The 25,979-nt window shown below is 37.4% G+C and overlaps 1 long non-coding RNA gene across 2 annotated transcripts in view; it reads left to right on the top strand.

Moving 5' to 3' along the window:
* The window catches only part of LOC148188662 (uncharacterized), a 28,225-nt gene extending 3,711 nt beyond the window's left edge, over positions 1-24,514 (top strand). Inside the window, exons 3-6 of one of the 2 annotated variants that reach the window (XR_015777388.1) lie at positions 724-761; positions 872-927; positions 18,865-19,014; positions 19,264-24,514. This is a non-coding gene — a long non-coding RNA (uncharacterized LOC148188662). Of the gene's footprint in view, positions 1-723; positions 762-871; positions 928-18,864 lie in introns of both variants that reach the window. The other variant, XR_015777387.1, reaches the window with a different exon arrangement.
* The last annotated feature ends 1,465 nt before the right edge of the window (positions 24,515-25,979 follow it).

Here is a 25,979-nt window from a genome sequence, read left to right as displayed (position 1 = left end):
TACCTAAGATGTATGGAGTGTAAGTTAAAGCTCCAGTGTGTAGGATTTAGGGAGACATTTTGGCAGAATATCATAAAAATAAAGTATAAAACGTGTTTTCTTTTGTGTATAATCGCCTGAAAATAAGAAATGTGTTTTCGATACCTTAGAATGAGCCATTTATATCTGCAAAAGAGGCCAGTCCTCATCTATGGAGATGTCCATGTTTCTAACATTAAAAAAACGAAACACTGCCTATAGATTGGGCCAATTGCATTTTTGCGTTGGCTACTGTAGTTAGCGGCAATGAGCAGTGTCGAAAAAACACACATATTTTAATGTGAAACTATTTTTTTTGTGTGTGTGTTTTCACCCGTTTAAACCACCTGGTCTGTTTGTTTTGGAGACGAAATTATTTCTGTGGATAATTTGTAAAAATCTCCTGAACGTTTAGATCAGGTATAAGGTGAGCACAGATTAGCGTGTGCCGGGCTAACAGCCCATCTCTGAAATGTCAAACAGCACTGAAAAACATGGATCTTCTTTATTCAATGTTTTTACGGGGTTTAATCACCAGATCTGTTGGTTTCGGGGAGGTATAGACCTCCGCGGCTCCCTGTAACAGCCTGAGCACACATTAGTAGGTGCTAGACTAAAATCATATATACAACATGCCAAACAGCGTAGGAGATTTGTAATGTAAAACTGTTTTATTCAATGTTTTTTTCTGGTTTTAATCACCAGATCTATTTGTTTTGGAGAGGAGGAGACCTCTAAAAAAGGTGAGCACAGGTGCTAGACTTACAACTCATCTCCAACATGCCACACACACTTAAACTGCTTTATTCAGAGTTTTTATGGGTATTAATGTCCCAGTCTGTTTGTTTTGTAGAGCAATAGACCTCTGCGGCTCCCCGTGACAACCTGAACTTCTGGATCTGACAAAAGGTGAGCACATATTAGCAGGTGCTGGACTAAATGCCTGTTTGCAACATATCAACCAGCGTAGAAGAACAGAGCTTTTTTATGTGAAACTGCTTTGTTGAGTGTTTCTACCAGTTTAAATCACGTGTTGTGTTTGTTTCTGAGAGACAAAGACTTGTCAAATATTTTGACTCCTAGTAAACATCTCCTGAACAATGAACACTGACGTACTTCTAACTGGGAGAAGTTTCAGCTGGTTGCAATCTACAATCTCATGGCTAGATTTCACTAAATCCCCCTACATCTCACACACTGCTCCTTGAAAATAGTGTAGATGCAAACGGGAAAAAAGTGGTATGAAGTTAAGAAAAAAAAGGTGTCCTACGTTAAGATATGCAAAGTAGTTTATAGTGATTGTGACACATTCATTTCTCCTCACGAATCTGGATTTTTCACATTTTCTGAAAGCTCAGTCACATTTTCTGTGGTGTTCATTTGGCATTTGAGTGTTTGGGGTGTTGTTTTTGTCTATCTTGGGTTGTCAGGAAGCATTACCCTGACAGCCTCTTTTGTTGTTGTTTCTTTAAGATTGAAAGCAGCAGTTTAAAACCAGTCCTCAGGGGGCAGAAAAATAAGTCGAATTTTGGGCCAATAGGCAGGAGTGAGAGCGCCAGAGCCCCATAAACGTCCCTTTAAATGGACAAAGGCATGCTACAGTATCTCCTGCTCTGCAACACACAGCCGGTGCCTTTTATAACAATGTCCTTTTATAACGATGTGGGTTTCACCATTTAGCAATGAGCGCTTAGTGTGATCTCGTGAATGCAAATAAGCAGCTATCAGCTTTTGTGGTTCAGTAACAAAGACATTTAGCCATTGTTTCCCCCGCCCTGTTTCTGTGCCACTAACCCTAAACAAATGAATGTTTGCATGGTTTTCACCGTGCGCACGGTGCCACGAATCAAAGCTGGAACAATCGCTCGATTGTTTTCTTTTTATTACATATTTTTGTGGGATGCAAGTTAGGAGCGGTGGCTAAGGGCTAGCCTTGTGGCATCAGGTTTGGCTCTGCAGGGATGCAGGATTTGTTTTATGCTCAGTTTTGTGACAGCCTCCGATGGTTCTCACGTGTCAGCATGTTGCTTTGTGTTTTCTCCATCGGCATTCTCATCGTTTGTAGAGCGGGACAGTCACTTTTTGTGTGGTTCGCCATTTGTTTTCAATGCCAGCCTGCCATTATAGAGTGATGAGATTATTCTTAAGCATTTAGTTATTTAGATAAATTAAGTGAAGAACTGGAATAGAGCTTATGTAACAATACACATGAATGGGATACTCTAGTATTGTGTGGATATTTAGACTGAAGCCATACTAGTTGCTTTATTTCATTTTTAAGCTAAAAAAACAGCTTAAAGCGGCTGTTGGGATCAACAATTTAAGCATTAAACTTTTAAACGAACATTTATCTCAGTTGGTCCCCAGTGTTAGAAAAGTGTCCCCATTATACAAACCTATTTACAATTTTAGAAATTCCTCTTGTTTCAACAGATGGCCATGAGATAGCAAAATATTTTCTTTGTTCACACATGCCTTATCCTAAGAAAACAAACATGATGGAAATCTGATCTTTACAGATGTAAGCCATTGTGTGTGTGTGTGTGTGTGTGTTTGTGTGTGTGTGTGTGTGTGTCTGTGTGTGCTTGCATGTGCTTAAGTCTGTGTTTACCTTGCCTGCTTTCAAAGCACTTAATGCGCACACATACTGCTGCTGCCAAATGCATTCTTATGCAATCTGACAACATTTTTTTAAACATACAGGGAAGAGATGGAGCAATTAGTAAAGCAGTTTGAGCGATATGGATTATTGTTGAAACTCAAAAGATAAAAGACTGGAATGTTTTTTAGGGCAATGGTTTTCAAGTGGTCCAGAGACTGGGTCCAGATTTCTCCTTAGTCATTAGTACCAGGTCCAGACATAAGAGAAATAATCCAAATTAAATTTTATTTGAAAAAATGTAAATAACATGTGGGCTTCAAACACATTGAAATAAGACATAAACATATTGCTAGACTATAGTGCAATTGGTTAAAACCAGAGGCATTTCAAGCATTTGGAAAAATTGAGGGTGATTTTTTTTTTTTTTGCTTTAAATTTTTTATGGGTGATTTTAAATTTTTTGGGGGGCTCATTTTTGTTTTTGTTTTTTCTTAAAATTTTGGGCGATTCGAAAAAAAAAAAATATTTTATATATATTTTATTAAAGATATGTATATATTATATATATATATATTGCCTTCCAAACCACAGCCCGGCCCAGGCTATGGTTTGGAAGGCAATATGTGGCTCAGACAGAAACTTTAAAAACAGAAATTATCATTGGATTTTCAAATTTCCAACAGTCTTTGAACACATCTTGTGGGACAAAGACATGCATTTCCCCTGCGTCACTCAGGGAGGCTCAAGAATAATATTTGTAGCTTTCAGGAGAGCCAAACCCCCCCCCAAAAAAAAAAAACCTGGACAGCCAGTTTTTCACAAACTTGACATGATCACCAGTTCTTAGAATGGACCATAACTGACTTTTGGACCACAACCCACCAGTTTGGAACCACAGTTTTAGAGCATATTTACAGGAAAGTTGATTTAAAGCCTTAATGTCATACTTGTCTCCAGCAAATTCAGAATGACGAACATTGTTAGAAAATCGTTTTTCTCATGTAAGTGGTCAGGAAATATTTTCATAACTGCTGTCAGTGTTTTGGTATCTTGCATGTATGTCCTTGTCACGGTTGGTGATGAGTCAGTACACTGAGGGATGTGCTTGTTTTTATTTTGATATGGGGTGGTGTCTCTCGGGAATGGAAAGGCACGGAGGGGATGGTGAAGGGGGCAGACAGAGGAGATAAGATTAAGGCTGTGCTTTTTTAAGTTTTACTTTCAGCATGACTGATTGTCACTTTTATTTTCTTTCTTTTTATTACCAGTGAGAAAGAAATTCTGCCTCCATCACTTTTAGCTTCTATTTTATTTCCTCCTCAAATGAAGTTCTCTTACTGCCACCACAATGTCCACCCAACCCCATGATCTCAGTCATAGCCTGTCCATATTTGCTGTTTGTTTGACCCCATAAGGGCACGAACCCTGGCTGATCCTTCATCTGAGGACAAAGCTTATGTTTGCTGTGACATCATAAATGCCTGCGCAGAGAAAACAATGGCTGATGAATTCAGCGGGAGTCGGGCACAGTGGACGGCAGAGACGTGGCCCGAAACTTCCAGTGTCATGGAAAGTTTTTAGACAACGACCCACACCTTGGCCAAACAGGCAGAGTGCTTCCAAAAAGAAGCAGTCGTAAGGGATCAAATTGCGTTTTTAGAGACAGTGGCGGGGAGGGCATTTTGGGTTATAACACTAAATGTTTATATGAAGCTTTGTGGCTGTTGGAGACAGTCGGAGATGGGGCTGTGCTCCTTGGGGAAGAAAGACGCTTTGTTTTTATAGGCTGCCTGGAATGTGTTGAGGACTGTGGACATCTGCTTTATTAGCATATGTGATTCCACCCCCAGCTATGAATCTGCTGGTGGTCTGATAATGTGTCTGATATCTGTAAATACAGACTGTCAATGATTTACACCCACTTGATGGGTTGTGGTTGAAAGTCATATTAAGAAATTTACATTTTTTTTCACCCATGACTGAAACAGAGGAAGTAGGCTTTGTTGAGTTCATGTTTTTAAATGCAACAAGTTTATTGTTTTCTCAATTGCACCATGCAGGGATTAGCACTATATGAATGTGTGGTGCTGCAAAGTTTTAGTCTGGCTCTCCTGCAGCTTATTGGTGTGAAAATTCCTCAGAAGCATTCTCAGGTCATTACAGATGCATCCCACCCATGCACTCATACTGGCTCATGGATTACCATTTTCTTTGTTAGGCTAATGGCATTATTGGGGCTGTTTTTAAAATCAAGGAGGGGGTATGTGGGCCTATGTATGAATGCATCACTCAAGGCAGTAATTATAATATATATTGGGGGACCAAATTCAAATATGCTCAAAATGTCCTCCCCAATATGTTTATAAAAATATTTAAAAAAAAAAATAATAATTACATTTGCTATGCTACAACAGGCAGCCATGCACTGCCCTCTAAAATCTCCAAATGTAATCATAATCATAAATAAATGTAAGAAATTGCCATAGTTTTTGCAGCTGGCTACTGTTTGCTGCAGTTTTGCATGTTGCTCAACTGCTGTTCGTACAATCAATGTCAAACACTGTAAGGTCACTATATTTTATCACTTTTAAATGTGTTAAATATTGGAATACTAGAATGTGATAAAGTGCTCCAGGGATGACAATTTTTTGTAGGTCAACATGAAAGATAGCCCAATTCCCTCCACAAAAAGCCAGCGGGAATTTTCCATTCTCCATTTGGGATTATTTAAAAAAAAAAAAAAAAAAAAAAAAAAGCCCTATCGCAAGCAAAAGTTTATGATACTTACATATTTTGTTCAGCAAGATAATCGTCATAAATGAACATCACTTTTATGACTTCTGAACCGTAAATGCAATTGCCAGAATTAAAAGGCTACAGTTCAGCTATAAACAGACTACACCACATTTACATGTTTTTAACATCGCCACAGCAACAGTGTAAAATTATGTTTATCCCGTTGATGCTCTGTAGTCACATTGAGCCACCTGTTGGTATGGGTGGATTATCAGACAATGAGGCCCTGGGCACAGATATGCAAAAGGCCCCACCACCTCCTACATAGGAGCAAAACACACAGCCTTTGTGGTAGTTTTGCCTCTTTTTTTTTGTTGTTTTGCGTCTTTTCAGTTATTTTGTGTCTCTTTGAGAAACTATACAGTATTGGGTCAGTTTCTATCTTTTTATGCCCCCTTGATGTTCCTTTGCATCTCTTAGCATTCTTTTTGTGTCTGGTCATTTTGAATAAGGTATTTCTATTGCAGCCACTGCACTACCTGTCAATATTACCAATCGAAAGTTGTTATGCGAGTGATTATGGAAAGATGGCGAGCCCATGAGGAAGGTGATACTCAACAATATCACAGAGGAATTTTGGATTCAAAACTACAGGATGATCTGCTTTTGAAGAGTTATGTGATGCAATAGCGCCACTTGTAGCACCTGCTGCATCATACCTGAGGGAGCCAGTTCCTATAAAAGTTTAAAAAAAAAAAAAGTGTTTCTATTGTAGTTTTGAGAAATATGGCTTTTTCGAATCACCTGAAAAAAAAGCGTATGCAATAAATGGGAGTTTTTTCAAAATTGGTATGTTTCCTTAAGACATATTTTATATTTTCAGTTTTAATTTTTGCAGTTCGAGGGTTATTGGAAAACCACCGTGAGATAGTTTTTGTAAAGAGTGATGATAATTACAAATAATGGATGGTTATATATTCCAAATGTTTTGCTTAATTCCTGTCAGCATTAGCTGGCAAACAGCCCACTATTCTGAGCATATTCCTCCTGCTGGCTTTGTGTTAAGTTAGGATCCATCAACGTTCCCATCAGTTGTCGATGGGATACTTATTATTTTGTAAAGTGGTGCAGAAAGTAAGAAAGGTCTGCGGTTAACACAAGTGTAAGAAACTTTCCTGGTTTGCTCTACAACATAAAATACATCAGTAAATACCCCACTTGTAAATTTTGAAGCCTTTATGTCACTTAAAAAAGGCAGCTGATCACAAGTGGCGAAATGAGACAACCAAGCGTAATCACGCCAAACACGCCTTTACAGCCTTGTTGTGATGGCGACATTAAATCATGCGATCATGGTGAAGTTAGTTTTAAGCCTAATGTTTGCTTTTTACTTCCGGCAATTGCATTCAGGCTTCAAAAAGTGGTGTTTGTGAATATTATCTCACTGCAGCACTGGTATCACTTACAGATGAGATTTACCATTAGACACTGAAGATTTCATATTACTTATTTTAAGATTTAGATATTCTTGCTTAAAATTGACAGAATATTTGTTGCTGTATGATTTTTTTTATTAGCAATTATAAAATAAATGATCCCAAACTCTTCCCTGATATCACCCTGGTTCCAGACCATCCCGTAATACACATGCAGCCTCTGGGTGTTTCCTGTTATCACAGCTTCACCCCGGATAATTAATTACTTTATGAATGATGCACCATTTCTCCAAAAAGCCCGCTGATAATGATCACATGGCAAAGTCCCCTCAGACAGATATCATCTATTAAATAGACCAGGCTCGGGTAACCTAACACCTTTTTGGGAATGCACTCAATCAAGCCTTTTGTTTCTGCTCACATACAGTTCCCTGTGTGAGATAAGTGCGGCCTGGCCACAGAGATAACAACAATGCCTTAAGAGCTCGGATGAGACATTCACTGTCAACACCTCAGTCTGTAAAGTTCCTGCTAAGATAAATGTCGAGTTCAGCTCCGTCCAGCAGCGTTTGACGTCTGAGTGGAGGAAATTCTAATTAAAAACGCATACAGAGAGTTATGTTACAGCAGTGGCTCTCTGGTAAGCCATTCTTTCTGATATTATCCCTGACTAATATTCAGACTATTAGTCAGGATGTAATGAGGTGAGCCGGTGCCTGTGGTGTGATTCACACCGCAGTTTGATGAGGGCAGCTTCTGAATAGGCTGCATAAATATTATGGCACGGAGGATGTGAGTCAGGACAGAGGGAATCCAGTTCATTGGGCCATTATTGGAGTTGAAAGGAAGGAGAGGAAGTTGGTTTGAAGATTTGTCACCACCAGATCTCTCTGTTTTAGGAAGGGGGTGGGCTCTGCACAGCTCAGGAATGTGAAAAAAACTGGGTGTTGGGTGGTTTTTCATAAATGAGACTAACTTGTCTAACTAGTCACCAGATTCTCTGTGAGTGTGGGAAAAAATATGCAAAATACAAATATTAATTTTGATTTCATATTCATTTCACTTCATATTTTGCATCACAATTAAATGAAACTCCTTTGTTCCCACTGCCATTAACATTTAGATAAAAGGTAATGATCTGTATATTTACATAAACACTATACCACTTTGCACACAGTAACTGTCATTTTTATCTTATCTAAATTATTTGTATGAGGTATCTATTCTGTTTATTGGAACACGTGCTGTATCTTTATTGTCCGAGTTGGTTTTGCACTGTATGCTGAGCGATGTCTAATATGATTTTCTGTCACGACAGACAATAACGTTTTCTGAATCTGAGTCTGAAAAGCAGCATAATGTCTGATAACACCTGTCGTTAGAGACCAAAAAATGCATGTCTGGAACAACAGGTTTTGTCTGCTTTCAGAAATCCGAGCAACAGGTAAATCAGAAACTCCTGAGTTTTGTTCTCTGTCGTCTGCTCTCTTGGCTCATTATTTCATTTGACTGCATCTGCATTCCTGCTAAAAGCTCATTTGAGGCAGTTGTCCTACTTAGACACTCATCACTGGCGGTGGGAGGCTGATATATCCATCTGCGCCTGCGAAGGGGCGCTAATCCTTGACAACTGTGCCCCTCTGGCACCATATCCGTTGCACTGCTGGTTGTGTGATACAATAGACTCCCCTCCTTTGTCCTTGAAATTGTTTTAATTGGCCCCGCAGCGGGGGTTGGGGTTGCAAACATAAGACTGACTCAATGGGATTGACAAAATCACAGGAGCATGATACTACAGGCTCGGAGATGACAGACACGTGTTGGAAACAGACATCTGCAATAAAAGTGGCAGATTTAGAATCAGTTAAGGCTTTTAAATCAAAATGAAAATGAATGCAGCTATGAAAACAAACATGAATGATAACTCTGGAAGTTGGATCCATAAAGTTGTTCAAAGTATGTTTCAGTATTAGCTTTGGTCATGAGAATCTAATTATCCTGAGCTTAAAAATATTTCATTCAACCATTAGAAACCTGGATCAACATAGCTTTGCTTGTGTATGTAAACAATTGCTACTAAGCAAATTTGTCGATTTCTTTTGAGAACGTGGGGAAAAGGGCAATGAGAATCTGTAAGAAATGTTCCACCAATTGCAAGAAATTAGTAGATTTGGAACATTATTTTTCACAAAGCTGGGGAAAAACGTCCAACAAACTGATTATACTGTATATTTAAAAATTCTTTACATAATAATGTTAATTTTTAAGTACTTTATTTACATCATTTAGTTGTCTGTTTTTGTTTTTTATTTTTTTACTTTAGTTTTCTTTTCTAATTTTCAGATAATTTTCTTGTACTTTTTTTTTTCTTGTACTTGTACTTTTTTTTTTGCTAATTTTTGCGTAATTTCATCTCAAGTTTCTCCTTGCCTTTCCCAAGTTTTTGAAAAGAAATTAAGTCAATTTGTCCAAGTTTTAAGGAGTTAAGTTCTTAAGTGTTTAATGTTAAGATATTTTAGGGAAATAAAGTTAATACCATTCACTTAATGGGACTTAAATGTTGCATTTCTCTAAAATGATTAAAAATGTTGTAATATAATTTAACTTAAATCCATCATCTTTAAACAAATGTTACTAAAGTTTAATTAACTCAGTTTATTTCCACTAAAACAAATAATTTAATTCTAGCTGTGACAACTTAAAACATAAAAGTTGGCGGCTACTCATTAATTTGAGGATTAAAACAAAATAAACATGTGTCTGTCACAACTCAAATTATCATTTTTTGAATGCTAAACATTCATGGATAAAAACATATCAGTGTTAAAAACTATGAATATGAGACATAAAAAATAATACACAAAATAAAATACATTTTAAATCCATGTTATCTTAACGTGGTTATGCAGAAAGAGTGAATACATCAGAGGATGTGAATACTTTGTAAGAATAGTGTTTGTTATTCCAGCAGTGGACATTTAGTGAGGAATTTAAATGGAAAGTTATGAATATTTCTCAAGCGGAAAAACCTGCTGCAAAACACACAACTTGAAAATGACCCCAAAAACAAATTTTCCTCAGATGACACTCGCAGCGCTTATTGCAAAACTCTAAAAACCTGTTGTGCTTGCTGGCCCATGGTTCACTAAACAAATGCAATGTAGGTGTGAGTGTGTCTGTGAACATGCACATGTAAGGTCAGATAAGCCACATGCGTTCAGCTGTCCCAGGTCCAAACTTGCAGCACGGACCATTTTGGACCAGAAGCGTAGCACCAAATTCTGGGTCTTATGCTGGAGCACCCTGTGGGCCCCCTATCCTTCCTCTCTCGATCCATGTCTCTCCCCTTGTACCCTTTGAATTTTATGTGTTTATTTATTTATTTTTAACAAAGTCAGTTTGCTTTCTTTCCTTTTCCTTTCTTTTGCATCTTTGGGGGGGCGTCACTGACCTTTCTTTAGCTACGCTAAGTGAGTAAACAAGTGGACTAAAACATTTTTTACCTTTTTCACAAATGAGAGGGGCCTCAGAGCGCTTACATTATTTCTTTTATACAAACATCAGCCTTTCAATCAATATATTTAGACAACTTTAATTTAGTTACATAAAATAAAATAAAATCAAATAATGAAAGTACAGTACCTACCCACCCATCCACTAACACACCCAAGGGTGGACTAAACCATTTTGCACCTTTCAGGGATAAGAGGGGCTTCTGAGAGCTTACATTATTTCTTTTATACAAAGTTAAGTCTTTCAACTGATGTATTCAGCCAAATCCAATATAGTTATGGCACTAATAATAAAAATGAAGTAAAATAATTGCAAACAAAACCAAACTTTTTATTCCAGACCCCCCACCCATTGGGGAATTTGGTTTTCAGTCCCATTTTCCCCCACTGCGACGTCCCTGATTTGGACCTCCCAGCAGCCAGCCAGCCTTTCCAACATGAGGTGACAAGAAGAAATCTTAATGTGATCCAAGAGGATCCTGTGACCTCTGAAACACCACTATAATCCAATATCCATGTCTGTTATGCAGGTCACCTTCTATTGGGAAGTTAATTCAAGGAATCTCTGTGGAATGCCGGTCGTAGCTTTAGCAGCAGCTCGGTTCGGGGGGAGGAGTGGCTGTAATTTAGAGCATTGGTTGAAAGACAGCAAAACTCTGTATGGGTGGAACATGGAGGCAAAAAAAACTTAGTTTGGCCTTTTATGTAAATGCAAATACCCCCCTTCCAAATTCAGCTCTCCCAAGTCAAACACACCCATCCCCCTCGAGTTCTCCTCCTCTCCCTCCCATGGGAGGAGGGGTGGTGGAAAGAGAGAGAGACAGAGATCCCAAACCATCTGAATCCCTTTTAACTAAGTGGCCAGAGAGGAGTAAGGGCAATTATTCCACCATGATGCATTCCTTCTCAAAAGAGGATACCATCACTGTTCAACACATGGAATGCAAGCTGTGTTATGGGCACCGAAGGCATGTCACATCCTCCTACCGCTCGCAAAAAAACTTGAGTCGTGCATCAGAAACAGCAAAACAGGTGCTCTCAAAGGCATTAAGTGCCGCGTGCACAGTGGGAAACAAAATATGTGGAGGGGAAACTGCATAACATGTAAATGCCTTTACAATATGCTTGGTGTGGTTATTTACTGTGTGCACAGCCAACTGCGTCTGAGTGAATCAAAATTATGCCATGATCTGTCAATTCGCATGCAGGAATTTAGAAATCAAAGAAAGTCTGATTTTGCTGTTGAACTCTTCACTGTTTTGTAATTTTGGAGTACACAGTAGGAGTTAAATGAAGGTCATAAAAGACTCTTTGTACTATTTCATGGTAGCTGAGCAAAATTGTGCTCTTGAAATTTAATTATCTACCACTTTGGTTGTATAGGTTAGTTTCCTGCCACCATAAACACAAGCTTAATGATGAAAAATACAGCTTTTGGACATTTGAATGGAGAAACCTACAATTAGCAAAGATTAATAACGGTGTGTTGTAATGAAGCCCCTCCTCATACTGGCTCCCTCAGGCAAAACTTCTGTGAGAAAAAAAGTGTTTGTTTATTTTAGCCATTCATAGTCATGCTGATTATAAGAAACTGGAGACGTTGCATTCTTGTCCGCGTGGAATTTGAAGTGTTTTCTCCCCCCGCGTCACCTTTCATCATCAGTTCATTGAAAATGGAACAAAAGAGGGCGTGTTGGGTTTTATAAGACAGAATGATGGAAACATTGCCTGTATTTTTTTATGCAAAATGAATGTATTCCACAATTGACCACTTTTGCTTTATAAATGTCATTTATACACTGCCTTTAAAAGGAGATTATTACAGAAACGTAGAACTGCCAGGCCAGAAAAAAAGATCAGTATCGGGTAATCACATGAAAAATTCTCTTATTATAACAAGATATTTTTCACATTTTTACAAGATACTTTCATGTCATAGCAAGATGTTTTCTTGTTATAACAAGATGCTTATCCTGGTTTACAAAGTTTTGTCGATGAAAATATCTTACAACAAGATATTTTCTACGTTTTTACAGGATACTTTCATGTTTTAATAAGATATTTTCATGTTATAACAAGTTCTTTTTTTCACCTTATTACAATCTATTTTCATGTTATATCAAGTAACCTTTGTTGTTATGACAAGATATTTTTCCCATTTTTAGAAGATACTTTCATGTTATAATGAGAACTTTCCTTGTAATAACAAGGAAACAATAAACTTTTCTTATATGTTATAGCAAGACATTTTTGTTATAACTTATGTAATAACAAGAAACTTGTAATATTTTTCATGTTTTTACACTATATTTTCATGTTATGACAAGAGACTTTCCTTGATTTAAAACATTTTTCCTGTTTTTACAAGATATTTTCATGTAACAAGATATTTTCATGTTATGACCAGAAACTTTTCGTGTTATAACATATTTTTCACATTTTAACATGATATTTTCATTGATATGTTGTAACAAGAAGTTTCTTGTTATAACACAAAACTATCCTGTAAAAACTTGAAAAACAACTTGTTATAACATGAAAACATGTTATAAAAACATAAAAAAAATATCTTGGTATAACATGACACTCTTCGTGTTATTACTTGATATTGATCAGTTTTTTTCTTTCTTTCTCAGATAACATCAAATCAAATATTTTAGCTAGTTTGGCCTCACTCCCCCACCTGTAGCTCGTGCAGTATTGATTGCTCCTGCGAGGTCCACTTCTTCAGCAGTGTTTAATGGAGCTCATCGTCCCCTAACCAATTCTCTTACCATTTCCTCTGAAACTGGACACTTCTGCCCATGTTTCATCCCAGCAGCACCTTTCTTAGGAAGTGACTGGAGCATGCAGTGAGAGCTCTAACACTTCTTTTTGAAAGACAATGAGTGCAAGACAAATTTCCAGCGGAGCAGCTGTGTGGTGGAAAACGCTCGCCTTTGTCCAGTCCTTCCCACAGTCACATAGGGGCTGTCATATGCTGAGCATTTGTTTGACTGTTTCAGATGGGTTTTTGAATGCATGTGGGGTGGAACCAAACACATTCTTATGTGTGTGGAAGTCACAGGGTATAAAGACAGATTGCTCAACTCCTGTTTCCTCACCTCATCTGTGATATAACTGCAGTGTGACCTGGAACAATCAGCTGGGTGGTGGTATTTGAAAGTGTTCAAATGTTTAGGCCTAGCACCTGTTTGTTTGGGTTTTATATATATGTGTGTGTGTGTGTGTGTGTGTGTGTGTGTATATATATATATATATATATATATGTATATATATATATATATATATATATATATATATATATATATATATATATATATATATATATATGTATATGTTGATAAAGCAAAAATTTGACATTTTAAGACATAAAAATCGATGAAAATTTAATTTCGATGAAATTTAGATGAAAAAAAAAGTTTTGATAATGGGGAATTCGCTTGCATGGCCCTGTCGAAAAGTAACACAATTGGCATTGTCACTGTATGTACTTAATAAAAAAAAAAGTAAAAGTTACGTCATGCGTTTAACGTTCGTATAGTAATGTTTCAGAGGTTAGGTTTATAAAAGGAAACGTAGTTTGGTGTCATCATGGTATGTGCTTAACGTAAAGTTGCGTATTTGATATGAAGTTACATGTGCACTTAATGTAAAGTTACATAGGTTTAGTTTCTGAAAGTAAAGTTACGTAGGTCAAGTTACATACTTGAAGTAAGGAATTTATTGTGAAGCTACATATTTAACATACTTGAATACTAAGAATACATACTAATAAACATGGTTGTGCATCATCATATTACGTGCTTAACTGAAAGTTAAGTATTTTATGTAAAGTTGCATATATAATGTACTTAATATAAAGTTAAACAGGTTAAGTTTAGGAAAAGAAACATGTTTGTGCATCATCATGGTATGTACTTCATATAAAGTTACATATTAAATGTACTTAATGCAAAGTTGACTAGGTTTGGCAAATAAAGTCATGCAGGTTAAATTTAAAAATTTGTCATGTTACGTACTTAATGTAAAGTTATGTAAGTTAGGTTTAAGAAAAAATGCGTGGTTGGGTGTTGTCATGTTAAGCACTCAATGTAAAGTTATGTAAGGTAGATTTAGGAGAAGAACATGCTGAGGATGCACCTAAAAATAACTCAAAGTTCCCTTGGATTCACATGGGACAAGAACACCAGTCTCCTGGGGTAAAGTCCTGTATTTGTTTCATCAACCCACCATTCGAGTTTCACTTTTATACTACTTTCGTCTATACGATCTCTGTCATCACATATAAGATTTTGGGTGCATTATTTTTCTTGGGGAGAAGCACAAACAGCATGAGACAACGCACAGAAATGCTCGTACTAAAACACACACAGAGAGAGCTCGACTTTATTCTCTGCTTCAGACTCCATAACTCCACCATATCTTTGTACAGTAAATAGTCGTTTGCTTCTGTATTAATGCTCTAAATATCATATAGAGCTTCTTCAGGCTTCATATTTACTGTACAGCCATAAGAGTGGTTCAATCTGGATATTTAAGTCAATAAGCATAATTCCTAAAATGTCATGCTTTTAAATTTGAAAGAGAAAACATTAGTCAGAAATGTCTGTACTTTGTATCTCAAACTGACCTTCACTGTGTCTGTGTCGTGTTAGCAGGCAGATTCAGCGCGCTGACACACAGACAGCAGAGAGCTAAATGTGTCTGTGTGTGATAAGTCCAACCCAAGCCTTTCATCCTCTGGACTTTCGGACAGAGACACAGACAGGTCAGGGTTAATGACGGGCTGTCATTGCACCTTTAATGTACTATGTGTTGAGTAAAGTTTGTTTTAAAGGATAATGGTTTTGAAAAGAAATAGTCAAATCTCATAATAACAGGATTTTAATAATCACATATTGATGAAAAACTACAAGATTTATTCTCACTGGCTGATTGTTAGAATGATTTTTCATGAACGTATCTCCCATTATGCACAACAAAGGTGAGTTTATGTTGCATATCTACAACACCAGCCTCTCTTTTTTCCCCACAAAGAAACTGTGTGTACATTTCCTTCCGATTAGTGCGACTGTAACGGAATACTTGTTAAAAAGCGAAGAATGTGCTTTAATTTGTCAAGGGGATCTGAGCTGACAACTTTAGTAAAGTCCACTATAACAACCTTCCAGGGCCCCTGACCTAGGGAGGGAGTGACCCATGACCTTATTTGGGCCTCTTTTATGAGGACTTTTTTTTTTTCGGCTCCGGCCAGATGGCTAAACTATCAAAGGGTTTTTTTATGAGAAAAATCTGCAGGCAAGAGCGGAGTAGTATATTTATCTCATTGTGTGGAGGGCGAAGCGTCTGTAACTTCCGTCTAGTTGGGTCGAGAAAGGATAGGATACACGGAGGGGTGTGTGAGTGCCAGCCTGCTCACTAAGACTTAGCTTTTTTTACATAAATAATACCAGCTTGGTCTATTTTCAATTAAGGGAGCTTTTTTGTATAAATTGTTAACCTCTGTACTTTCCACCTTCCAATCTCTGCTTCTTGCAACTAAAAAGCAGCTGCTTGTAGCAGTCAGACAGTAGAATCATATAAACAGTTTGTCGAATAAAGCTGCCGCTCGTCTATTCTGAAACAAACCTGACCTTTTTTTAAAAAAAAATTTACAGGTAATGTAAAACCAGTGTATGAAAAGATTTTACAAACGCTACCCTGAAACTGATGTGACAGTTGCCCGAGATCACAGATGAGCGCAAATCAGCGGAATTTGCGTGTTTGAGAAAAGGGGAAGAGTTGTGTGTCCCAGGGTCACTATAACTCGCTCTGCTCACATCACTCATGTGGCGTCTTTATGAGCGATGGGCTGTTTTGTTGGATTAGGTTTCTGGGGAAGCATTTAGGGCCGGGGCCTGTTTGCAGAGCAACACGGGAACAGATTCGAGAACCCAGTAAATGCTTGATATGACATTTAATCCAGTGCACGTGTGCACATGTTTGCGTGTGGATTTGCATGAATCTGACTTTATGAATGTTAGAAATACTATGTTATTTGTGTCGTGGTGAAACTTGCTCTCAGCAGGAAGAGGTTGCCTTCTTATACGCACATGAATAGCAGCACAGCTGTTGTAAGCATTACCTGTTTGTTGTTCTCTGCAGACACCAAATCAGCTGCTCCCTCTGAGCCTACTCATCATACGTCTTTTTGACCTCTGTATGAACAGGAGCAAGATAATTTCCAGACATGTATTCCACATGAGCGCAAAGTGGAAACACAGGAGTTTAAAGTCAGATATGTGTGTGAAAGAGTAAAGAAAATCTCCTTTTTTTTTACATTAACAGGGTTCCTGTGGATCCTTAAAAAGCCTTAAAAAGAATTAATTAATTCAAAAATAAGGACAACATTGGTATTAAAATGACTTAAAAGGGAAAGTAAATGCAAGTAGGATTGTTTTTCTTCTGATGTGCATTGTAAAGTTTTAACAGAAGATCAACTTTATTGCCATGAAGGAAATATGTTTTTAATAATTTCCCAAATGCCTTACAATAATGTCACCACATAATTATAGTGGAACCAACAACAGTCATGTTTTGTTTTAGTTCAGGACGCTCAGAGCAGAGGAAGCACTAGCTGTCGCTGTACCCTCGACATCATGGTCGTTACAGATTAAACAACAATTTTACAGTAAAGTAAGCCAGCAAAGGCAATGCATACAAGGTTCAGCACGATGGGAATTGAGACAGAGTGAGAAAGACAAAATCGCCAACAAACGGTCATTTCCTAATTTTGTTGTGTCATTGTGTCCACCCTGAGACCAAAAAACAAGTCACGTTCTGTATTAAAATAAAAATGTAGGTAAAATTGTCCCCAAACTTAAGTAATTGCTGTCAGTTCATGTTTTTTGTTTTCTTTCTTTGTCCTTAAATTTAATTAAAAAATATGTCACCTAAACATCAAAATGTCGAAAGTTTTGGTATTTTTAACCTTCAGAAATGAGTCCCAGAGACGCCCATCAGTCATTTATGAACATATGTAGCTTTTAAAATAGTATCCGACCCTTCATAACTGGGGTAACCAGAGCTGTCGCCGGCCCCGGTTGTTTTAATGTGGCCATTCCTTCTCCTGATTGCACTCGGAGGTCGAGCAAGATCTGAAGTCACTGGAAGCAGTTAAAATAATAGGAGCTGACCATGTGTTTGAGGTTATAAGAAGGGGAGGGACTTCCATCCCCCTGTTTAAACCAAGTCAAAACAGCGACATCGGAGACGGTTGCAGTTTGACTTCAGCGTTATTGGAACCTGGAGAATATTTGATGATAAAATATCCTGTCATGAGGATTCCCATCAGTTGTAGCGGCTCAGATCTCAGACCTACTGGAGGCATGACAGATTTTGTTAATTATTTTGATTTTATTCTGTCCATTGGCATTGATTTCTATCATTAACCCTTTGAAACCTGAGTAAATTGGCTTGATGTCTTGTAAAAAGCACAGGGAGAAGTAACAAGGTCTGAGTTACAAGAAAATTGCCTTAAATTTGCCAAAAAAGGGAAAGAAAAAAAGTTAATAAAAAACAAACAAAAGGTCAAAGAAAAATATAAATACATAGAAAATAGTAATAATATAATATAATAATGATAATATAAAAATAGTTTTCTGGATTTCTTTTATTATTATTAACCTAAAATTTCTTTCTCAGCCTCTCTCTCTTTCTTTTGCTGTTTTATAACTAATGTTCACATCATTTATTTGTCCCCCTCTCTTAGTTTCTTGCACTGTGTAGGACATCTCTTGACAAGTTGCTTGTTGCCTTTTTAATCCATGTTTTCAAAAGAAATCAAACCAGTTTGCTCCGGTTTCAAAAGAGTTCAAATGTATGTGAAAGGCATCACATATTTATATCAAGTTTTGAAGGGTTAACGACACATACAGCTTCAGATACTGATGTTCATTTTCATTTATAGCCCAGAAAAGGTCATTTTTGATGCTGATGCAGTACTTAAAATGAATGTTGAGCTAATTAAGACACACACAAAAAACTCTGGCAACAAACATGCAATTTATTCATTTATTTATTTTTTATGTATATCAATAATAACTGTATTGGTGATTCATGTTGTGGTGTGTACACTTCCTAAAGCATGTCCACAATACCTGTTTACTTTCCCCTGCAGGGCAACGGCTCAGCACATGTACGTACACATGCACACACTCGCCTGCTCTCAAAAACATTCACCCACACACACGTACATCCACTTCACACAGCTGTCCCCGCCCATTTTCATTCACAAAGAGAAGCGTGGTGGGGGGGCGGAGTTTTTCCCAAAAGTTGTATGAGTCATTGAGAGAGATCACCAGGCATCTGTTGTGTGTAGAGAGTGATACTTTTATTGTGAAAATTCATAAGTATCTAAAAAAAAGCAGTGTTTTCTATCAGTTTCTAAGTATTTTTTATGGCATTTTGACTTCACAGTTTGATTTGTGTGTCTTGCAAATGAGCTAGAACCACAACTATGAGGGAGATCCTTCACCTTAAGATTTTTTGTCTTCTTCTTCTTCTTTCTCCTCCACAGTTAAATCCTCCTAAAGTTCACTACACAAAGACCCCTCAGCGCTGGCCAGCCCACCCTGCAGATGGCCGGAGGATCAGAGGCTGTCAGCACGCTTAAACGAGCCAAGAGTCGAGGCTTCAGCCCTGCGGGGGAGGACAGACCATGAATGGGGTATTTCCACCAACCTCTATAGCCCCCCACTGGGCATTTGTAAAATGATTTGTGGCAAATTTGTTTAATCAATATGGATGTGGGGGTTTGGATACCCTCCTCAGACAGGAGTCTTTCTTTGACTCCCCTTTATCTGTTTGTGCATTTATTTATTTGCCTGTAAATACATCGTGATATATTGGGTAAACTCGGGGTTACCTCGGGTTTTGTGTGTTTATCTGTGTACTTTGTTTGTATGTGTGTGAGTAGAAAACAGTGGATGCATACCCGGGAGGAAGTAAGTGATCAGGAGAGGGCTCACCAAACAGCACAGGGATTCAAACAAGTACTACAAGTTTGGACGCTTCATAACAAAGACCTCTTTACAACATCAGCTGCATATGTGTTTGTCCTGGAAAAAAAGGGATCCCTCTTCTGTTGCTCCTCATGATGTTTTTTTCACCACGTTTTCTCTCTTAAACAGTTTTTTTAGGGAGTTTTTTCTTATCTGATAAGATGAGAAGAAGTCTAAATATAGCAGATGTCACATGCTCCACAGACTGTAAAGCCATTTAATATGTAATTTTATTCACTTTCAAAAGTGAAGACATTTTTAACCCTTTTAAACCTGGATCCACCTCATGTTTCTTGTGCTGCATTCAAGATATTTGCATTCACAAATATTTAAACGATTGAAATCTGAGCGCAATGGTTTGCTTTCTTTTGAAAACATGGCAAAAAAAAGGCAATGAACAACTTGGCAGTAGTGTTCCATAAATTGTTAAAAATTTGTTAATTTGGAAAATTATTTATTTAAAGGCAAGAGAAAATGTCCAAATAAACCTATTTTTTTAATAATTACATATTTGAAATTATTTTACAGAAATTATTATTAGCATTATTATTATTATTACAAAAAACAGTGTGGTCTCCACAGTTAATTTCAACATTAATGACAACTTTACATGAGGTGAATTTTATAAATATATATATTTTTTTGCAGTTCACCTGTTCACCTACATTTTATTAAAGTCCAAATTTACGAATATTTAAGGGCGGGGCCACGTAACTCACAGGCTGTCTAGGAGTCAGATCCACATCTCACTCTTCCACAGGTCCAACCTCCTGTCCAAATATGGTCACTTCTGGCTCCAAAAACTTATGATGGCAACAGCCAAAATGTCGAACCCGCGGTGTCAAAACGGCAGTCTACAAAGCAGTGGGTGACATCACGGGAGCTACATCCATTATTAATACAGTCCATGCTGTAAATGTGTTTATTTTTGCTGTAAAGTTGGGCGTTTTAAAATTGTCTGTAGGGATTGACTCTGTTTTGGAACCAGCCTCTAGTGGTCATTTGAGAAGCTGCAGATTTTGGCACTTCTGCATTGGCTTCATTTTTCAGCTCCAGTAATTGCTACTTGGTAGAAATGCAGGAATTTTTTCTTTATTTTTTTTCTTACTATTTACTATTTACTTCTGAAACCACAGTTAATCTCCTGAATGTCACTGACAAATTTTGCAATTTTCGTTGATAATGTTCATAATGTCAATCTGAGGGGAAATACTTTTTTTTAAATGCGACATCTGTGTGAGTGTATCTGGCACTATCGTCCGCATCAAAAAGCTTAAATCCTTCCTCCGTCATGCGGGGAAGCAACAGTCGTCTCCCTTTTCTTCAGTTTGCACGGTGGCTTTGCAGACAGGCAGGTGGCTTCAATCCAATTCTACCGTGGCTGCCGTCAGGAATCAAAGGACAAAAGGCACTAAAGGGGTTTTCTCCTTTTTGTGTAGCTTGTGATTTACAGTTGTGCCTCCTATAAAGTAAACCACCCTCTCGCTCTCACACATTTGCTCATTTCTTCCTCATCAGAGAGGAGAGGGAGGTTACTGCGGTCTTTGCATCCATTGAAATGAGTTTTTGTACAGAAAATGAGAAAAGTCAGCATCAACTCTCAAAAGGGCGTAGGTGTTTATTTAAAATTGGGGAGTTTGTAGTCCTCCACCAGAAAATTTTGTGTCACAACGCTTAATTTCCTGCATTCTGGTGAATGTTATGCACCAATCTGCATTTTTTCTGCATCAATTTATGATGCAAATGTCTTTGATTTTGTCGAAACCAAAGTCCTCCCTTACTTTGTTTTTATTTGGAGGTGAAAATGAATATATTCTAAATACTGAAGTGGGCGTTTCTCCTGCGTCATCATGTGAAACCCAGGGTTCCCACACAAAATGTGCAAAAAAATCAGTAAAAAAAAAGTACAGAAAATTGCCTGAAGATAAACAAAAAGAACCAAACAAAAATGGGAAAGTAAAAAAAAAAGAAAACAAGGAAATGATCTGAAAAAAGTGCTTAAAAGTTATAATAATTCTGTTGAATAACTCCAGATACATAACTATAATATTAATAAATACAATTTAGGTTTAGCCATTTTCCCTGGCTTTTAAAAAATATTTTTATATAATAAAATATATAAAATTATTAATTTTTTTTTTTACAAATTGTAGGACATTTTTTGCCAAATTGCTCATCACCTTTTACCCATTATTTCAAAAGAAAACAAACCAATTTGCTCAAGGTTGAAAGGTTTATATACATGTTAAAGGCATCTGAACTTAGCACAAGAAACGTGATATCGTTCCAGTTTCAAAGTTAAATCTATTCATGTCTTGATGTTTATATCTCCTGTTTTACCTGCCTCTGTCTACTCACTTGCTGTATTTGTGTCACCCAGAAAAAAAGGCAGAAGAAAGTCCTGGAAGCATGCATATTCTGCCTCTGCATACCTCTCTGGTTGCTATGCACTGTTATTATTTTCAGCTTATCCAGCTGGATGTTTCTGGCTCTTCCTCTGGAGTTGTTTCCCTCTATAAACCGAGCACAGCTCATAAGAACTTTTGTCACACACTTTTTTTTTAACCCCACTGAGTTGTACAACTCGAGCAGGTCTTCATACATCCCTCCTCTTCTTCTCTACTTCCTATCAGAGTGGTGCTTCCAGAGCTAATACTGCACCAGTTCCTGCACAGATGTTGGCAGAATTCCTAATTTCATTCTCATTCTCTCAGCCTGTCAGTTTTGAAAGGGGGAAGCAGGACAGAAAATAATCGGCAGAACATCCCATAAGTCTCAATGTGGGGGCAGCAGATGTGGGTGTGGAGTTGGGAGGGGGAGTTGCCACTGGGCCTCCCCAAGGCCCATCTGACTATTGTTCAGCACAGAAGCCATTTCTGCAGTTGCTATAACAACCATAATACACTCTTATTCATGTCGCTGTGCTCACGGTAGCATGAGCTCTGATTCTTTGAACTTTATCAACAAGAAGGAATAAAAATTCAAACACGTTTTTTTTTTATTCAAAAAATCCAAATATTTACTTTATTTAATATCAGACATTACTGGACCAGATTCAATTATATATTCAACACTGTTCTTTTTTTTCATGTTAAAGGGAATGTGAGCAGATTTTAAGTGCCTGGGAGTGAATATTGCTGAATACAGTAGGCAGAGGCTGTGGGGATTAAGCGTTTCCTTTCAGCGGTCACACAAGGCAGTCATTACCTCTGAGGTCCGCGTCGCCTTTGTCCGTTGCTGCTGTAAACCTACATTGAAAAGCCTGGAAACCCACCAGGTGTCTTATAGTCTTTGAGCCCCACAAGAACAACCACATTCACTGTCAAGTGCTTTATGCTGGGTGTTTCCTTCTGTATTCAAAGATGTTTTTTACCCCTCAACACCCCAAGGGCACTTTGGAGAGCTTTTTAACTGAGGCTAAATTAAGACTATTAAATTGTGCATTATTTGAATTATTAAATCATCATTTTTGCAACATCCATTGCCACTTCTGCCAGTAGAAAGAATTTAAACTTTAATTAGAAAAAAATACAATTTAGAGTGTCCGGCAATGAGTTCAGCATCCCACAACTGATGTTATGTACCTGCTGTAAAGGTACTTTTTTTTTTTTTAATATTTTTTTATTTGGCACTAGTATTGTACACATTTTAAATACAAAGTACAAATATATATTCCTTGTTGTTGTTGTTGTTGTTGTTGTATGTTATATATATACTGTATGTATAGATAGATAGATAGATAGAGCTATCTTTTGTACAAACTGGCAGATGAGCCTCTCTGGGATTATTTAACCTTTTCTAACGATAAAAAGGACATTAAATCAGACAACTGGAAAGTTACATGCTTAACATAAAATTTGCTAAGGTTAAGTTTAGGCAAGTAAAGTAACTTTTGTTAGATTTTGATAATGAAACATGTTTATACATCTTTTGGGTAGGTGATTAAAAATCATCATTTTATGCCATTGTTATTGTTTGTAAAACATAAATGTTATATGCCACACTAGAGGCAGAGGCTGTTGTGTTACTGGAGTGGCATTTGGTTCTGTGTAAAAATGCAAAGATGGTATGAAGAGGGGACTTTGTAGTGCCCCTGTAGTGCGATCTGTGTGTGAGAAGGGCTTTTATGCATAACACTACCTCCTCCTCCCCCATCAGGTCATTCGTACTATGATCGCGGCCTTTCCGATTACATGGGTTATATACAAATTACTGGCTCATAATTAAGTGGGATATGTACAAACTATGGTGTATTACTTTTCATGGATATACATATGAACAGTGCATGAGGATAAACTGAACCTGCATGGGCACTATTATTAATTTTCAGCACATTTTTTGTGTGCATGTAATTAAACTTGACCTCAATATGATCAATCAGTATTCCAGTGACACTTTCTGCTTCATTGTAAGTGCAGAAACTGTGTGTGTGCACATGTTGTTGGGTGTGTCAGAGTGAGATCGTGTTAACACGGGCGTGTTACAATCATCAATGTTTCATCAGCGCAATACTTCACTCTGGTCACTTTGCCATCTGGCTGAACTTTCCACAGAACTTCATACATCGATGTGAAAGAGCGTAACGTGTGTCCGCCTGCAGCACAAAACAACTCACTTACATTTGATTTGAAAACCAAACAAACAGCAACAAGATCAGTTTATTCATTGACAAAGTTGACTTGTTTTACTCTTCAGACAGACATTTCTACCAGAATTAGTTTAGACATCATCAGGCAACACTGCATTTATGTACCGTTTGGGCTTCAGAAGGAGGTAGCAGGGGAGGATGGCGGGCGTACAACGTGCACGACCTCCGAACTTTGTGTCAAAAATCCTGTTTTTAGGGAAAGATCATAATTTCAATGTAGAGTTAGTAAAAAAACTACGAGTGCATACTATATCGCGAGTTGAAGAAAAACAACTGAAATACTTTGACGTGAATATTTTGCAGATATTCAGTTTCAACATTATTGCTGTTTCATCTCTTCCCACCTCTCTTTCTCTTTCTCTTTCGTTTTTGTCAGTACTGTTATTTAATTGTTATTTATGACATATAAGTCTGTTCGCCCTGGAAGAGGGATCCCTCCTCAGTCACTCTTCCTGAGGTTTCTACCATTTTTTTCCCATTTAAGGTTTTTTTGGGGGAGTTTTCCTTAGACGATGTGAGGGTCTAAGGGCAGATGGATGTCGTATGCTGTAAAGCCCTCTGAGGCAAACTGTGTTTTGTGATAGTTGGCTTTATAAATAAAATTGAATTTCAATTGAAATTGAACATTTTTGTGACTTACAAGATACATGATTTAAACCTTTGAAACCTGTGCAAATTGGCTTGATTTCTTTCAAAAACACGGGGAAAGGCAATGAGGAACTTGAGAAGAAATTACCATCAAATAAAATAAAATAAAATAAAAAGTAAAAGAAAATTACCTAAAAATTAGAAGAAAAACAATTTTCAAAAGTTAAACAAACAAGGAAATTAATTTTATTTGTACAAAAAATAAAACCTATAATATATGTTTAATATGATATATAATATATGCTTGGTTGGAGGCAGACAGTAGGCCTAATTTGTGGCAGCCTGTTGCATGCACCTGTTAATGGCCTAAAATCAGTGCGTCCAGTGGGTTGTTGTGTCTCTGTCACTGCCAATCGGACGCTGATTGTTATCTTTCCCATTTCATACAAAAGCCAAATGTGAGCGGATGTTACTGTGTTTTGTGTGCAGTGGGAAAGAGAGTGCAGGCTGGCATTGATATGAGTGAGCAGGTTTTGGGAGGGCCCGTTCACTGGACTCAGAGGCCATTTCTGAGGGTCGGCGTGGATGTCACCGAAATTACTGTATTTGGTTGTTATTATAAAACCTTGATTAACATCAGTTTTGTTGTGCTGCATTCAGACGCCTTTCATAAGCATTTAAACATATTGAACCAAAGAAAATCGGTGAGCAAAATGAGCAAAATGGCAAGAAATGCCCAGAAAAATATCAAAAAAAGGAAAAGGCAACAAGGAAATGACTTGAAAATTAGCTGTGGGGAGATTAATAGATATTATTCAAGAAAAAAAAATGTCCAGAAACAATGTTTATAAGTATTTTTTCTTGCTATCTTAAGGTCATTTTATTGCCTCACTGTTTTTTCTTTTTCTTTCTTTTTTTTTTTGCTTATTTTCAGGTATTTTTCTTGTAAGTTGCTTGTGGCCTTTTTCCCATGTTTGTTCTTTGTACTTTCTGATTTTCATACATGAATCTGATCTGTTGTTCAGAGAAACTCTAATTTCCCAAAAGTGAGAATTAAAGTTGAAAGTTGAGAATTAAATGTTGAAGCACTTCGGACTCTATCCTGTCCCTTTAAATGGCTTCAGCTCAAATTAGCACTCGGAAATCACCAAAAATAGGAGTTGGCAGCGTGCTATTGTATAAGTGGTGCACTCTCATAAGCTAATTAGAAGTGAGAGAGCTCTGATATCCTGCAGGCCCTCTGCTCAGCACTTCCCACCCTGTAAATGTTTATGACCCTGGCCCAGATTGCATCAGAGATTTGAAGGATTGGCCCCCTGTTGACTCACAGCTTGATGGTGACTGCCGAGCTCTCTCTATCTCTTTGTTTATTGTGTCTCAAATTCTTCAAGTTTG

This window comes from Plectropomus leopardus, chromosome 9 (assembly GCF_026936395.1).
Source record: "Plectropomus leopardus strain MGB_pleo_1.0 chromosome 9, ASM2693639v1, whole genome shotgun sequence".
Classification (NCBI taxonomy): Eukaryota; Metazoa; Chordata; class Actinopteri; order Perciformes; family Serranidae; genus Plectropomus; species Plectropomus leopardus.
This window is presented reverse-complemented; position numbering and strand designations above follow the sequence as displayed.